Genomic DNA, 16,812 nt, shown 5'->3' on the forward strand with positions numbered 1-16,812 from the left:
GAATGGCCCCCGCTCGCCACAACTGGAGAAAGCCCACGCACAGAAACGAAGACCCAACGTAGCCAAAAATAAATAAATAAATTTATTTTAAAAAGTAGATAACAACAATGCAGAGAAAATTAAAAGTTCAGAAAAAAATCAATGTAGAGGAAATGTAATAAGAAGTTTGATTACTGGATCAGGAAAGGTCACTCGGTTCAAAACGACATTTTGCAGAAAAACTGAAAGTTGCTCAAGATTGGTTCAAGGGCGGCAGCGGCTCCAGAGCAGTAGCAGCATCACCAGATCCCCGGTGGAGGTGCTCCTACAGGTGTTGTTGCTGGAGCAGCGGAGGTTCGGTTCTCACCGCGGGGTCGGGACCCTCCGGTTCACGTTAGTCTTTGGAGATCTCCCTCATCCCCCTCAGCTTCGGGAAAATGGCTCAAGCGAGTAAGCCTGCGATGAAGAAAACTTCAACATCTGTTCCTTTGGAGAGGAATAAGAAAGAAAAGGAAAATTCTGTAAACTCTTTATTGGTGGCTTAAGCTCTGAATCCATGGAAGAAAGTCTGAGGAACTACTACAAGCCACGGGGAAACCTTATAGACTGTGTGTTAATAAGGCATCCTGCCAGCCCAAAACCAGGAAGATTTGGTTTTGTCACGTTTTCATCCATGGCTGAGGTAGATGTTGCTATGGCTGCCAGACCTCATTCCATTGATGGGAAAACAGTTGCACCCAAACGTGCTGTCCCAAGAGAGGACTATGGAAAGCTGGGGACTCTTGTCACCATGAAGAAGCTGTTTGTTGGTGGAATTGAAGAAGATACTGAAGAGCATCATCTTAGAGATTACTTTGAGAAATATGGAAAAATCAGTGCCATTGAGATAATTACCGATAGGGAGTCTAGAAAGAAAAGAGGCTTTGGATTTGTTACTTTTAGTGACCATGATCCCATGGATAAGCTTGTGTTGCAAAGACCATAGCATCAATGGTCATCATGCAGAAGTAAGAAAGGCCTTGTCTCGACCTAAAATGCAGGGAGTCCAAAGTTCTAGAGGTGCAAGAGGAGGCAACGTCGGTTTTGGAGACTCTCCTGGTGGTGGTGGAAATGTTGGAGCAGGACCAGGATGAGGAAGGAAACTTGGAGGAGGAGCTGATGGATACGGAAGAGGACATACATTTGGGGATGGCTATCATGGGTGTGGAGGAGGATCTGGAGGTGGCAATTTGGGGGTTAGCCCTGGTTATGGAGGAGGATGAGGAGGATATGGTGGTAGAGGATCTCGATATGGCGACCTGGATGGGGCCTCCAGAGGTGGTTTTGACAGCTATGAATGAAGAAATTATGGAAGTCATAATTACAATGATTTGGGAAATTATAAGCAGAAACCTTCTAAGTACGATTTACCGAAGAGTGGAAAACTGAGTGGTATAGCAGGAACGTGGGAGGATCATACGGTGGAGGAAACTATGGTCCAGGAGGCGGTGGAAGACGTGGGCGTTATGCAGAGACCAGCTGATACTGAGCTTCTATTTGCCATGGGCTTGACTGTATAAACAGACATTGAGAGCCCAGAGGTAACAGAAGAGCTTTATGTTATCGAAATAACAGTGTTCAGGAAACTCTTACCTCAGTCATGCATAAATATGCAGTGATATGGCAGAAGACACCAGAGCAGGTACAGAGAGCCATTTTGTGAGTTGACTCGATTATGTAAGAACAATACCTTTCTGTGGAGGAAAGACTGTATGAAAAAATGCTTTTGAGATCGTTTCTTAGCTTTTGAATTATTGTCTCTCCAGTGGTCTCTGTAAGAATGTGGAAGCATCCCCTTTGATAATGTTAAATTTCAAAGTTTTGGATGATATTTGAATCCTTTTTCAAGATTTTTCTCAAAATTTTGTAAAACTGTTAGCTAGAATCATGGTGTAATGAGACATAACATCATTCTTCTAAAGAAAATTAGTTCATGTGTAGAGTTAAGAAAGTGTTGTACCTTTAAGATTTAATAAAATAATTCTAAAGCTAAAACAGTAGTAGTTTGTCCTCTTTGATAATCTTGCACTTTTAGTTTTTACCTTTTAAATATTTTTCTTGTTTAATGATATCAGAGTTTGCAGGGTAGTGATATGACTTACATACATTATGAAATGATTACCAGAAAAAAGTTTTTCTTCTTGTGATGAATATTTGTAGGATTTACTGCCTTAACTGCCTTTGATATACATCCTACAGCTGTGCTAATTTTGGTCATCCTGTACCTTACATCTTTTGTAATGTTGAGTAACTTGTCATGTACCTATTGGTCATTTGTATGTCTTTTTTGGATAAATGTCTATTCAGTTCCTTAGTCCATATTATAGTTTGATTATTTGCTATTGTGGTAAAAAAACAAAACAAAACAAAAAGTTATTTTTTAAAAAGTTAACAAAAATAGACATGTAACCTAATAAAGAAAGAAAGCAATAAATCACATGTATACAAAATAAGTAACTACAAGAAAAATTAGCTAGAGAGACAGAGAAATAATAAAAGTCATAGCAGAATACTTTGTGTAACTCTATGCAGATACATTGTAAACTTAGGTAAGAGATAAAGTTTCCTAGGAATGTTCAATTAAGTAAAAATAATTCCATTGCAGAAAGAGGTGAAATAGACTAGTTTCACAGGAGAATAGTGAAAGATCAAAAAAAAAATATTCCCCCAACAAAAAGTACCCCATCTAGGTGTTTCCAACAGGGCATTGTATGAAATGGTTAACATCTAGATGATCCTAATGCTATATAAATTTTTCTGGAGCTTCAGAAGTGAACAGAAACTTTCAAATTACTTCATGAGACAAATATAACATTAGTTCCTGAATCTGATGGTAGCAGAAAACAAAACAAGACAAAAAAACCCCCCCAAATATTCCTTGTGAACATTGATGTAAATATGCTAAATAGAATATTAGCAAACGGAATTGAACAGTTATATAGGAAAATAATACATTATGACCAAGTGAGATTCATTCTTAAAACGTAAGGGTGTCTTAATATTTGCAAATCTATTAACATGTATCTTCATATCAATGAAGACAATTTCTTCATATTAATTCCGGGGAGAAAAATCATAGTTACTTGGAAGGGCTTGACGCAGTGGATACCCATTTATCTGATAATATTTAATGGAATAAGAACGCACACATGCACACACATGATAGAAGCAATCATACTGAGATCAAGAACAAAGCATAGATGCCTATTTCCCCACTATTATTTAACATTGTATGGGAATATAGATCAAAATGGAAAAGAAGAAGGAAAACTACACCTGTTTGCAAATGATTTGACAGTGATCTGAAAATGCAAGGGAATAAGTTATTAAAATAACTCATATAATAAACATTCTATTAAGTAATAGGATATAAGAATTAACATAGAAAAACCAATAGCTTTCAACTGCCCAAACAATAGCCAGTAAAAAGGATATAATAGGAAAGAATCCCTTTTAAACTGCAACAAAATATAAAAAAGGCTTAGGAAAAAACACGAAAGACACAAATGTAGATTTGCAAAAGCAAAAACATTCCTTGTTTTTGGGTTCAATATCATATGCATGTCATTTTTCTTTAAGTTAATATATGAGCCTAATGCAATTTCAATAAAAATTCACATAATTTAAATTTGTAGCTACAGAAGTTAATATGGAAAAACTCACGTGGAAAAGCAAACATGCAAGAATAATGATGAAATCTTGGAGAAGAGCATAGAGTGACAGGGCAGTGCATACTTATCAGATACTGAAACATATTATAAATTTTCTATGATCAAAACAGTTATGTATTGGCATATTAATGGACAGAAAGAACAGTAGAACAGAATAGAAAGTTCTGAAATAAACCCAAATACAATAGGATAAAGATGACACCTTAGTCACTGTAGAAAATATAGGTTTATTAATAAATGCAACTGGCCATCTGCATAGTCATTTGGAAGAGTAATATCAAATTTATATTTCATAGATTACACAAAAGTGAACTCCAAAAGTATCAGAAGTCTAAATCTCTCTTTTTTAAAAGAAACTATACATGGAGTAGAAGAAAACATGGATCCATTACCTTATAATCTGGATAAAGGCAAAGCTTTCTACTTGAGTCTCAAAATCCTAATGCAATTTCTTTTATTAGACCAGTAAATATAAAACATAAAGAAGCAATTTTTGCCTAGAAAACAAAGAGCCAAAAATACAATTAAAATATAAATTACAAACTGGGAGAAAGTATTTGTATAACATTTATCCCAAGAGCTAACTTCTGAAAAATATACAGAACTATAAGAAATCAAGAAATAGCAAGTCCTTAAAAAAAGGAAAAAAATAAGGAAACAAAGACCTAGCAGCATAAGATATGAGAAAATGGCCTTTAAATTCTTGAAAAGATGTACAACTTCATCCATACTACTATAAATGTGATTAAAACTACCTTGAATTAAAGCTTCATTTCTGATTAGATTGGGACAATTTTTAAAGTTTGACTACACACTTTGTTGTTGCTCAGACTGTGGGGAAATAGGTACTTTTTTATACTGATGCTAGAAATGTTAAATTGTATAACTCCTATGGAGGAAAACTTGGCAATATATAACAAAACTGCACACCATTTGACCTAGAAATCAGTTCTAGAAATTTACCCTAAAGGTACGCCTTTAGTAACACACTCATACAAAATGCATTACTTAATCATTATGACATTATTTATAGCAACAAATTATTGGAAAGTTACCTATATGTCCAATAATTTGTTATTAGGCTAATCAACAAAAGTGTATCCACAGAATTAAATAATACACAAATATAAAAAGAATTTAAAAAACTCTTAAGTGATATAGTTTAAGCAGAAATATGGTGTATATATCTGTGAAAAGAAGGGGAAATAAAAATGTGTATGTTTGTGTTTATGGAGATGTATCTACTTATTTTTGTAAAATAAACACAGGAAGGATAAACCAGAGAATGATTAAATTTGTTACCTACAGGAGATATGTGGAAACAGATTAGAAAAAAATAGGAAAAAGAATGAAACTTTATTAAGCATTTTTATATAGATTTGACTTGAAACATGTTATTATTTTCATATTCAAGAAATAATTCAACAAAGAACTGCAGAAACTCTAAAATTGAATGCAAATATGAGAAAATATATAATTGCATATCAAATTGATCAAATTGATCATACTCTGACTATATTCCCAGTGGGATATATTCCAAGGACAAAAGGAAATCTTGACCTTTAATACGTTTAGTTAGTGGTGGTAGTATGGTTGTAGTAAGTCTGAAACTGTTTCTCAAACATTTTATGAGTGAACAAATAAGTACATATATTGATATTGACAGTACTACATTCATTTCCAACTGTGGAAAAAGGAAGTTGTAAATGTGGAATGAGAGGAAAAGAAGAACACTGTAAGTGTTAAATTTGAATTGAAGTTATCAATATGAGTTAATGATTTTTAAGATACATATTTCCTAGCTCTGTCCACTGATAAATGGTACTTCAGTAGCAGTGAGCATACTTAGCACCTAGATCTTGACTTTTATAAGTACCATTCTCTAAAAGGAGCCAGAGCTCCTTGGATAATGGCTGGCTTGGGTCTGTGTCCAGGGAAACAAGGTGGGTCTGATGCATTTTGTTATGTCAGAGAGTAAAAGTTCTCAAAAGTTGATAGGAGTATTTCAAGAGGACATAAAATCTTGTTTGAAGAGGCTCCATTGGCTAAATTTAGGAGAAGTAGAGCCTCAAAAATAAATAATGATGGAAATGATTTATAATACATGGAAAAGGAATGAATCCATGAACTATAATAATACTAGCTAATTTTCAAAGGGCCAAGGAAGAAGGGAGTGAAGGAAAATCTTTTTTTATAGAAAAATGCCATCTAATAAATATAGGAGGAGTGCTAAAATTGGAAAATCATCACTTTGCAACCAAAATTTTAGGAATTGATTCAGGAATCAATCTTCAATGGATGCTGAAACCATTGGGTTTAAGATTGTTGAGGAGCAGGATAGTTGCATGGTCTCAACATATGACCTCAGAGATTAGTTATGAATTATAAAGGGAGAAGATAATACTACAGAAGAGAAATTTGGTGAACTCGACCTTTACCAAATGATCAAATTTAATATCATTAGTAGCAGGACAAAATGACATCATCCATCTCCTGATATGATGCACTGAGAATGATACAAAACCACCTATGTAGTATTCTTGTTAAAGATGCTTAACCTGAATCTACTCATGAGCAAACAATCAAATCCAAATGAGAGACATTCTGCAAACAAATGGCTTACTTTTCTCAAAAATATCAGTGTCATGCAAGAGAAAATAAAAACAGTCTTGATTATAGTAGACTAGAGAGTTATAGCAATTAAATGCATTGATTGAGCCCTGGAGAGGAGGAAAAAGACATATGGAACATTATTGGAATAATAAGAGAAATTAGAATATGCACAAGATATGATAATAACAACAGATCAATAATAAATTTCTTTAATATAAGCATTGTATTACGATTATATAAGGGAACATCTTGGGTCTTAGGAGCTAAATGCTTAAATATTTAGAGATGGTAAAATGTTAAAAATTGGTGAATGTAAGTGAAGGATATAAGGGTGTTTGTTGTTACCTTTTAGCAAATTTTCTAAAATAAAAAGTTGGAGGAAAAGAACACACTAAAGGCCAAATTCCTAGACTGGACAATTTTTGTTTGTTTTGAAATTCAGGTAGAATATTAATCTGTCCTTGAAATTTAGAAAAGTGAATTGTTTTTCTATGACATGCTGGTCCTTCAATATTATTGAGAACCAGGATAAAAACCAGATATGATGTGAACAATTCTACACAATGCCCTGGTGCTTGGAACTGACATTCTCTAAGCTTCAGATACTACATTCAGAATATCATTTTGAGGTGAGCCTTTCCTATTTCCAGAAGTGAATTCTCTTCCTTAGAGAAGATGGACACCATTATGTGAGGAACCAAATGAGAGCATCAAGGATTCAATAAATGTGCTTTTATGGTGGTTGGTAGTGGTGGACTTGGTGGGAGAAATGAAGCGGTACAAATATCCCCCTTCTTTTTTGTTTGAGTTCTTTTTCCTGCCACTAGATTAGTTAAGATGGAGAAGACCTCGTGTTTCAGAAATGCCCTCAGTTCTGGAGGGCTGAGCAAAATATTAAGGCAGGAACTTTAAGCCTAGACCTTAATGGAAAGTGGTAAATAGGAGTGTGGCAGGCATTGTAGATTGGCCCAAGTAACATCCTATCAGTGTTGGCCATGTGACAGACTTCTGGCTAATGACATGCAAGTGGAATGGACATCTGCTAGTGCTGCTGCTTCTTTATTTTTCTTGGCCAAATATGATATGATGGCAAGAGCCTCTGCAACCATCTTGCAACCACAATGAGAAGGCTAAATGGAGTCATCCCTGATTGCTGAGTTACTAAAACAATCCTGCAATCAACTACTTCTGGGCTTCTTATGTAGGAAAAATAAACTTAATTGTTTAAGCCACTATATATGATTTATGATACAGTCCATCTCACCAGGGTAAGACCAGGAATTTGTGGCAAAAACTCACATCGAATATGAAGAATTTAATTCAGCTTGAATGTCCCCTGTGTCATTGCCCTCAGAAAGCTGTGTGAGCAAATATAGTACACTGCCAGCCTTTAACAGGTATAAAATACCTTTAATGGGTCTAAAATAAAAATTGCCCAAGGTAGAATTAATTGAGCTATGTCAGGTGAAAGGAAGAAGCAAAGACCCTGCAGAGGGAGAAAGGAGATAGTGTGGAATTTAACTTGGACCAGAGCTTCCCACATCAATCACTGGAATCACTAAAGGCTAGAAGGTGTTATGTGAGTCGGAGTGATGGTGAGAAAGTGACCTCTGAAGAGTAAGGCTGAAGAGAGGATACATAGCATGGTCCGGGGTTCAGAAAGGGAGCTGTCAAGTAATTATCCCCAAATTATGCTATTTTTGGTTGAGAATTTGAAGGGCTTTCTTCAGACTAGTCAATACAAGATTTAAAGTTATTATATGATAACTTGAAAAAAAAATAAATCCTGATGAGGACAGTTGATCCTGAGACCTGGCCAGTATTAAAGTTCTTGCCAAAGCAGCCCTGGCATTTGTCTTCATCACAAAGCCAATCCTGTAGATGTGGAAGCATCTGCTCTCCAACTTACTGCTTATGTTAAAATGAAAGCTATTCAGTAAAATATTTATGAGTATCTCTTCCACTGGTGACTGGATGGAAATAAAATGGCGAGAAACCAAATTTCTAATAAACATATGAATAGCCACTCAGTTGACCACTCTTTGACATGGACATCATTCATAATTCCTGATTCTTTTCCAATGTGTGCCTTTCTTGTCAGAAAATTGAAAACAAAATATTCTAGGTCTCTTAAGTGTCCAGAATAAATGAGTCCTGTCAATATAAACAACAGCGATCAATTGGTGTGTTCTTCCTCTGTAAAAATTAGATTAACTCAGTCACTCATTAGTTAATCTATTGAATGTGTATTATGCACTTGATATTGTCATAGACTCTGTGGATAGATAAGCAAAATTGACCCGCTGAAAATTTATTTGTAGGTGATAAAAGGGAATGAAAAGGAGATTAAAAAAGAAAAACATGCTTTTTTCTTTGTAACATGCATCAAGTCAGGCTAGTTGGATCTTTCCTCGCAGCCAATCTCAGTAGAGACTCATTTTAAAAAAAAAAAAAAAAGTGATTAGGGACTTTCGGGGCGGTCCAGTGGTTAAGACTGTACACATCCACTGCAGGGGGCATGGGTTCAATCCCTGGTTGGGGAATGAAGATCCCGCATACCATAAATAAATAAAAAATTTTTTTAAATTTGTAAAGGGATTTAAAAAAGTAAAAACAATTTGGCCATATAATAGTCTCTTTTGAAAAGACCAACAGATCACAAAACTTCTAAAATTCTAATTTCTTTGGCTCTTCATGTCAAAACATTTCATGAGTATTTCCTTTCACTCTATAAACTCGTAAAACAAACTGTGCCTTCACATTATATATACTGGGTCTGAATACCTTTTTCTTTCCTCACAGCCTCAGTTCTTTTTTTTTTTTTTTTTGCGGTACGCGGGCCTCTCACTGTTGTGGCCTCTCCCGTTGCGGAGAACAGGCCCTGGACGCCAGGCTCAGCGGCCATGGCTCACGGGCCCAGCTGCTCCGCAGCATGTGGGATCTTCCCGGACCGGGGCACGAACCTGTGTCCCCTGCATCGGCAGGCGGACTTTCAACCACTGCACCACCAGGGAAGCCCACAGCCTCAGTTCTTTATGGCATATCATCTTAGCCACTCTGGCTTCCTTTTTTATTGGGCAGTGTATCAGATGATGAGGTACTAGACATATTTTTGTCAACATTTTATAAGCCTCTACAAAGAGAGACAAGATGTGTATTTATAATATCTTTTGCTCTTTGCCAACCAATTGTTAAGAATTTCCTTCTTGTTTGAGTGGCATTCATGTAGGATAATTCCAGGAATATTTCCAAATTCAGCTTTGTATTGCCCACCCAAGTTACTTAGAGAATTTGAATAGGGCCAGGTGAAGGCAGGTTGGCTTGTTCTTACTTTAAGCATGGCCTAAGTAAAGAATTACAGTTAAAACAAACAAAAACTAAAATTTGGTGACAAAAGTGTAATTAGGAGCAGTTGGAATCTTGACTATAAACTCTCTCAAAAAACTTCACAAAGGGTATCCCAATTACAGCACTTCCCAAACTTCTAGAAAGCCTCTCTTCCAATGGTTTGCTAATTATTTTACTTTTCTGGCAACTACCACTCCCCGTTGCTTTCAGGTGTCATCTCCTCATCTTTCAACTTCGTAGTTCTCTCCGCCTACCCAGCCTCCATAAACTTTAGACCCTCCCCATCCTCCTACACCTTGGCCTTTATTGTATGGGTAACATTAGTCATTTTGTTAATATCCTTTCCCACTTTACTTATACTTGGAATCTTCCCAATAAAGGAGAGCCTGACCTGGCCTAAAGAGGACACTAAAAGGAGGGTAGATTGGTAACAATTATAACTTACTAGCATTTCCTTTGTCTTTGTCACAGCTGAGAAAATCATCGTAAGGGTGAGGGAAGGACATTTCTGAATACCTACTGTGTGTTAATAACCATATTATGTTCTTTTTATAAATATGTCACTAAGCAGAAGTTTGATCTTTAGGAATGTTAAGGGCAGTGATGTCCATAGTTATGGGCCAAGAATTTTGAGGGGGCTGTAGAGTAATTTTAAAGGAGTCCTCATGTCAATGTCCATGTGAAGCATGAAGTCAAGGAAACACTAGTTTGAAAAACAAAGATTCTCAACATTTTATTTTTCTTGTCAAGACACTTTGATGTGTGATTCTGTGACCCTCCTAAGGAGTAGACTTTGGTAAAGATAAGCAGAGTAGTGAAAGAGATTCTGTTTTTGGTGTGCTTCCATTAACCTCACCCTTTTCTCTCCTGCTCAGTAAAGTAAATAAGGATGTGAAGGAGACACAAGAAAATTTTTTAAATCCCTTCTTGTGTATATAAAATAAAAGTTAATTCTGTCACATTAACGATAAATTATTTTCATCAAAACTTAAAACAAATGTATTATTTCAAACTATGTAAGTAACCAATACAAGTACTCCTAAATCGTCTGTGCCACCTCGCAAGAAACAGTCCACTTCATCCAGACATTTCACAAATATTTGCTGAGTAGTAACAAAGTACTAAGAGTTTCTGTCAGTGGACCAACAGAAAAAGTACCTACCCTTGTGGAGCAGGAAGTTTCAGATACAAGATATAACATCCAGTAGTAAAAAGTTGGTTTAAGAAAAAAAAAAATTATAAAGCAGAGGGTGAAGGTTGTGGAGGAGATCATTGAAAGGACATGGTCCCTGGTTGACCCAGGCAATCAGAGACATCTCACCCCTCCTCTGTCTCTGGAATATACATTCGGCCCACCATTCCCACAGCTGGAGCCGTTTTCAAGGACGCAGCCTTGAGAGAGCAATGCGTGGTTGAGACCGTCTGAGTACACCTGACGGAACTGAGCTAAAGCCTCTATGTAAAATTTTAAGATTCTGGCAGGCAGGTGTGGAGATCTGCTCATCTTTCAGCCGCTGAAGACAAGATTTGTGTATAAGTTCCCTTGCTGCCACCTACCAATCTGGAGTCATCTGCCTCTTTCTTCCACGTCTCCGTGTCCTCCACGTATGGGGGCCAGTTTACAAACTAACAAGCGTGTTGCTACTTCAGAGAATGTGTTCCAGGAGGATCTCTCTGATGAAGTAATAATTGAGCACACACTGGGAAGAGTTAAAGGAGTCAACCGTGCGGGAAGAACATTTCAGAAAGGAGCCTCATCAGAAAGGCCCCGAGGTAAGCGAACGCTTGGAGAGATGGGGTGAGTGTGAGCAAATAAGGTCAGAGAGGTGAGGAGGGACCAGAGCAGGTAAAGGGCTTTGATCTTATACTGAAGTGATGGAAAGTCATTACAGTGCTTTCAGCAAGAGTGTAACATGATCAGATTAATGTTTTAAAAGGATCACTCTGGATACTGTGCAGAAAATAGCTCTTGGGGGCAGGAGTACAGCAGTTCAGGAAGCTATTGCAATAATCCACAAGGAAGATGTTGTGACCAAGAGGCCTTGGAAATGGCTTTTTAAAAGTACGTTCTAAGCTGCAGCTGTGAAAAATAACATCCTGATCTCACAGAGGTTCTACTGGAGTTAGCTATAGGGCAGACCATAAACTGGTCCTTGATATATTTGAGAATAACTGACAACTGTGGCATGGCCTTCTGAGAATGAGGGCAGTGGTGTGGCCAACTGTACCTTAATGCAACTGTAAATGATCACATAATTAGGGGTATGTATAACTTTACTGAAATAAGCATAAATTCATCATAAGAGATCTGTTAGTTTAGTACAGCAGAAAGGAAGGGTAAATGGAAGGTAGTCCCATAAGACAAGTTTTGCACATTTCAAATACTTGTCTCTGGAATCCCTCTATTCCTTTGTCTCTTTGGACATGTTCTCTTGCTTGATCACAGCCGACCCTTTCACACTTGATTCTGGGTATTTGCACTGTAGATTCCTAAAAAGCACCGGGGCTCAGCAAACTCATGTTTACTATTATAGCTCCACAGGACGTGTTCTCTGAAAGCAGGCAGATACATGCTGGAGGATTAAGAGATGCAACTCTTTGGCCAACCATAGCAGAGAAAAAACACACATTCTGTAGGAAACGCTGTTGGCTCAGGCCTTACATGAGTCTGAGCATTTCATAAGTGTGAGAATTTCTATACAAGGATGCCTCCAAATACAATTACTATTTTAAATCACATTATTTCATATGCAATAAGTGTTGATACCTGCAAGAAGTATCTGACACCTCTGAGGTTGTCAGAGCCTTGATATTAGATAAGGGAGCTATGGTGTCAGATGCACTGGCAACCTGGATTCTTGTCTTGAACCTAGAATCAACTTCCTGTGTGATTATGCACAGACAGAAATAAATTTGACTTTTCTAAGCCTCAATTCCCTCATCTAAAAAAGAATCTGGACTAACTGATCTAGAAAGTCCTTTCCTACTTTAGCTTTCTATCTTTTGGTTGAATACAATCTTGTGGTAGGCTTAAATATCAAATATTGATTTGTTTTTTTCTCTGTGTATTTCCACCCTCTTCTTTTATTCTAACAGGGATTTTCTCTATCTCAGCCTACACCAAAGTTAAAAGAAAGAGCTACAAGAGACATTTCTTAGAGGTCTCCAGACTAGGCTTTCCTCTCCAAAAACCAGGTGAGACTGAATTCTATGATCTGAATGTTTGTTTGCCCACAAAATTCATATACTGAAATCCTGATTCCCAATGTGATTACAGTAGAAGGTGCGGCTTTTGAGAGGTGATTAGGTGATGAGGGCAGAGAGCTTTTGAGAGGTGATTAGGTGATGAGGGCAGAGAGCTTCTGAATGAAATTAATGCCCATATAAAAGAGGCCAAGAAAGCTCCCTTGCCTCTTCCACCTTATGAGGATAGGAGAAGTCAGAAGTCTGCAACCCAGAAGAGGTTGCTCACCAGACCATGTTGGAACCCTGATTTTGGACTTTCAGCCTCCAGAACTGTAAGAAATAAATTTCTGTGTTTTTAAACCACCGAGTGTGTGGTATTTTATTATAGCAGACTGAACAGACTAAGACACTAAGTTTGGGTGAAGGGAAAGAAGAGAAAGACTTGCAAATTTTATGGGAGAAATGCCAATGAGAGGTATGAAAGGGACTCAGCTTGGGGTGTATGCGGTTAGAGGGAAAAGGAGAATTTTCATGTTGAGCCTGGAAGTGGAGTGGTAGGTATTCTACATTTGAGATGTCATCTAGTGTGGGCTCCTGCCTCTTCCACTGGGTCCAGTCATCTGCTTTAGACAGTCTGCATTTAACTGTTGTGAACACATGTAATTTTTCCCTCTGACCTGGGTTTAGTCGTCTCCTCACCAAGACGAAAATGAACAAAATAGTTGGAATTTCTACTGGTCCAGGCAGCAGTGGATACAGTGTATTGATAGTTTAAAGTCCCTTTCTTACCAGAAGAGAAACAGACTGGTAGAAAGACAACTTGAAAGATCAACTTGATATAAGATATTCCCATTACTCCCAAATAATTTGAAGTTTGTTTTAATATACAAAGATAAACTGGTGGCACTGGGCTGCTTTGAAAATAGTGTTAAGTCTAAGTTAACTGCTTAATAATTGTATGACTTCTGTAAGTAACTTCACTTCTTTGGACACCAGTTTTCTCATTTATCAAATGAGGGAGTTGGAATTGACCATCTCCAGGATCCATTTTAGTTGTGATGATCTCTGGTGCTATGAATGGAATCTGATAAGGTATGTTCTATAAAGCTGGGGGATGATTTAAAAGTAGTATGCCTGGACTCAGTTCTTTCTTCTGGGTATTTCTTTTCTTCTAGGTTGAATTAAGTTTGAGTCAAATCCTCAGTAATATAAAATGTTATTACTTAAAGATATTCAGAGAGTTAAAAGAGAGAGAGGGAGCGAGCGAGAGAGAGAGAGAGAAAATATACCAAAATGGCATAAAAGTTGTATTTGAGAGGTGGGTCTACGGGGTAATCTTTTTCATTCTTTTTATTTCTCAGTACTTCCTGGTTTTATTTTTATTAAACTTGTAGTTCTTTAAAAAATATTTTAACTAAAAATTTCTACAGCAAAGAGAATGTTACTGATATCCTCCATGTGTGTGTCTCTCTGTCTGTCTCTCCCTGTCTGTAGTGAAGAATGGCTGAAATATTTTCTGTAATAATCCAGCTTTTACATTCAGAGGTCAGAGAACCTACTGTGAAGGTTTGGTATCTCTTTCAGACTTAGCCTTGAGCTTAATGATGTCCATGTTGAATTTTCTTGCCTCCAACATGAAGGAACACATTCTGTAATTTTTTATATAGTGGGTCCTAGATGAATTTTAAAAATCCGATAATAGATTAGCCTTCTTTTTGACCTCCTCATACTTAATTTCTGGGCAGAAGGCAAGTGACTGGAATACATATTTCACAAGACTCCTTTCTGCAATAGCAGAGTACTAAATCCTTATGTGGATGCATTTACCTGTATAATGACTTCCTTTTTACATCAGAGTATGCCCAAAAGCCTGCCTTAGCAATTAGCGGCTTCCCTTTGTAGAGACTAAATATTGGACAGCTTTCTGTAATTCCTTGTCTTCATTTCTTGCTTTAGGTGGTCACTCTTGGTGACAAGACCTCTACAAGGTATAATATAACTCAGGGATATTGTTTCCATAGCAACATGTCTTTCTAGTGCATTCATAAGCCTCTCCTACCAACTTAAGCTTGATACCTTCAGATGAGAACAGATGGCTAAGTAGTCTACTTCAACTGTCAGAATGATCCAGTCAAATCATCTTACTTCTCTCTAAAACTATCCTTGAATTCCAACTCTACTAAGGCAGTTTTGATTAAGTGGGAGTGAGATGTGTTTAAATAGCTGGTCCTTACACAGCCATACAAATACCTTTCTGACCCTTATCCTTGCCACAGATGTAAGTAAATACTAGAAAATAAATGAAGCAGAAAGAGATGTGGCATTAACAAACACTTTAAAAACAGTCTCCATCTCTTTTCCTCTCTTCTAATGCTGCTAGGACCTCCTTGAGAGCAAGACCCTGACTAGTTATGTCTAATACATGGAAGTGTTTTTAAAATGCTAACTTAGATAAGCTACTTTCAAGTCAAATTACTAGTCTGCTCTGTATTTCAGTACTATAACTTCCTTTTACACGAACAATGTACTTCCATTGTCTTCTGAAACTATTAGGGTAAATTAGGTGCCAAAGTTTGCTTAACTAATGCCACCAGCTTTTACAATGTTGGACCTAGTCTTTTGTGTGTGGGGAGGCAGCCGTTTACTTCACACTTATTCACTATCATGACCAACTGCTTTTCTTTAGCCAGGGTCCCCTCAAAAGGACCAGGCCTGAATGTTATCAGTGTGGAAATGGACAGCCATAAAATCACAGCTATCTTGTATTGTTATGTCAAGTTGCCCCACGATGTGTGCATGCATAATTGACAAGAAGCTGTAACCTGGCAAAAAGCTACAGGTTTTCTGACAAAGAAAACTTTTTATCATTTTAAAATAACAAATACCTTATATTAACGCATATATATGGAATCTAGAAAAATGGTACCGATGAACCTAGTGGCGGGGCAAGAATAGAGATGTAGAGAACAGACTTGTGGACACGGAGTGGGGGGAGGGAGGGTGGCACGAACTGAGGGAGTAGCATTGACATATATACACTATCGTGTAAAACAGATAGCTAGTGGGAAGCAGCTGCATAGCACAGGGAGATCAGCTTGGTGCTTTGTGACCACCGAGAGGGGTGGGATGGGGAAGGTGGGAGGGAGGCTCAAGAGGGAGGTGATGTAGGTATACATACAGCTGATTCACTTTGTTGTACAGCAGAAACTAACACAACATTGTAAAGCGATTATAATCTAATAAAGATATAAAAAACAACAAAAAAATAACTTTTCTTCAATTAGTCATGTAGTCCTCTTCAGTGCCCCTCCAGAAATGTTTGGAATTGTATTGGAGTTTTCTTAGATTCAAACTTGTCTCCCCAGAACTGATTTGTATCAAAAAGACAAAGCATCGGGCTCCTTGGATTTGAAGGAAGATTTATAAAGGAGATGGTCACAACTCCCTAATTCTTAGCTGACATACACTTGCTGGTGAATTTCTAAGAAATACAAGAATGGGCCTAGTTTAGAGTAAGGAGAATCTGTAGTAATTGGATGTAGTTTTTAAAATGTTTTTGCTATTTTAGCTGTTTCTCTACATCGGTCTAATAGCAGATGGATCAGTTTGTTATTTTGCAATGACAAAGTAAGAATGAGGACCTCTCAAAAACACCTTGCAGGCATGTGATATAGGACGGGACATTTATGGTTCTTTCTTGCTTCTCTAGTTATCCACTTGGTATTTTGTTAATTGACTGGCCCAGAAAAGGGAAATTCAGAGCAGGTGACAACTGGCAGAGTGACTGAAAACTGGCCTCTTGAGCAGGTGATTTGGTTTATTATTATTAATGTTGTTAAAAATAATAAATAATAAAAGAATAATACCTTTAAATTTATGTAGAACATATTTCCATTCTGAGGTCCTAGGCCCACTGGGAGCTCATGAAGTTAGTAATTGTGAATTGTTTATACTATTTCAAAACAATCTAATAAGG

The 16,812-nt window shown here is 37.2% G+C and overlaps 1 pseudogene; it reads left to right on the plus strand.

Moving 5' to 3' along the window:
• Nucleotides 1–440: 440 nt before the first annotated feature.
• On the plus strand, nt 441–1,501 carry LOC116752650 (annotated as a pseudogene).
• Nucleotides 1,502–16,812: the final 15,311 nt, after the last annotated feature.

The sequence above is a fragment of the Phocoena sinus genome, chromosome 4 (assembly GCF_008692025.1).
Source record: "Phocoena sinus isolate mPhoSin1 chromosome 4, mPhoSin1.pri, whole genome shotgun sequence".
NCBI classification, from domain to species: Eukaryota; Metazoa; Chordata; class Mammalia; order Artiodactyla; family Phocoenidae; genus Phocoena; species Phocoena sinus.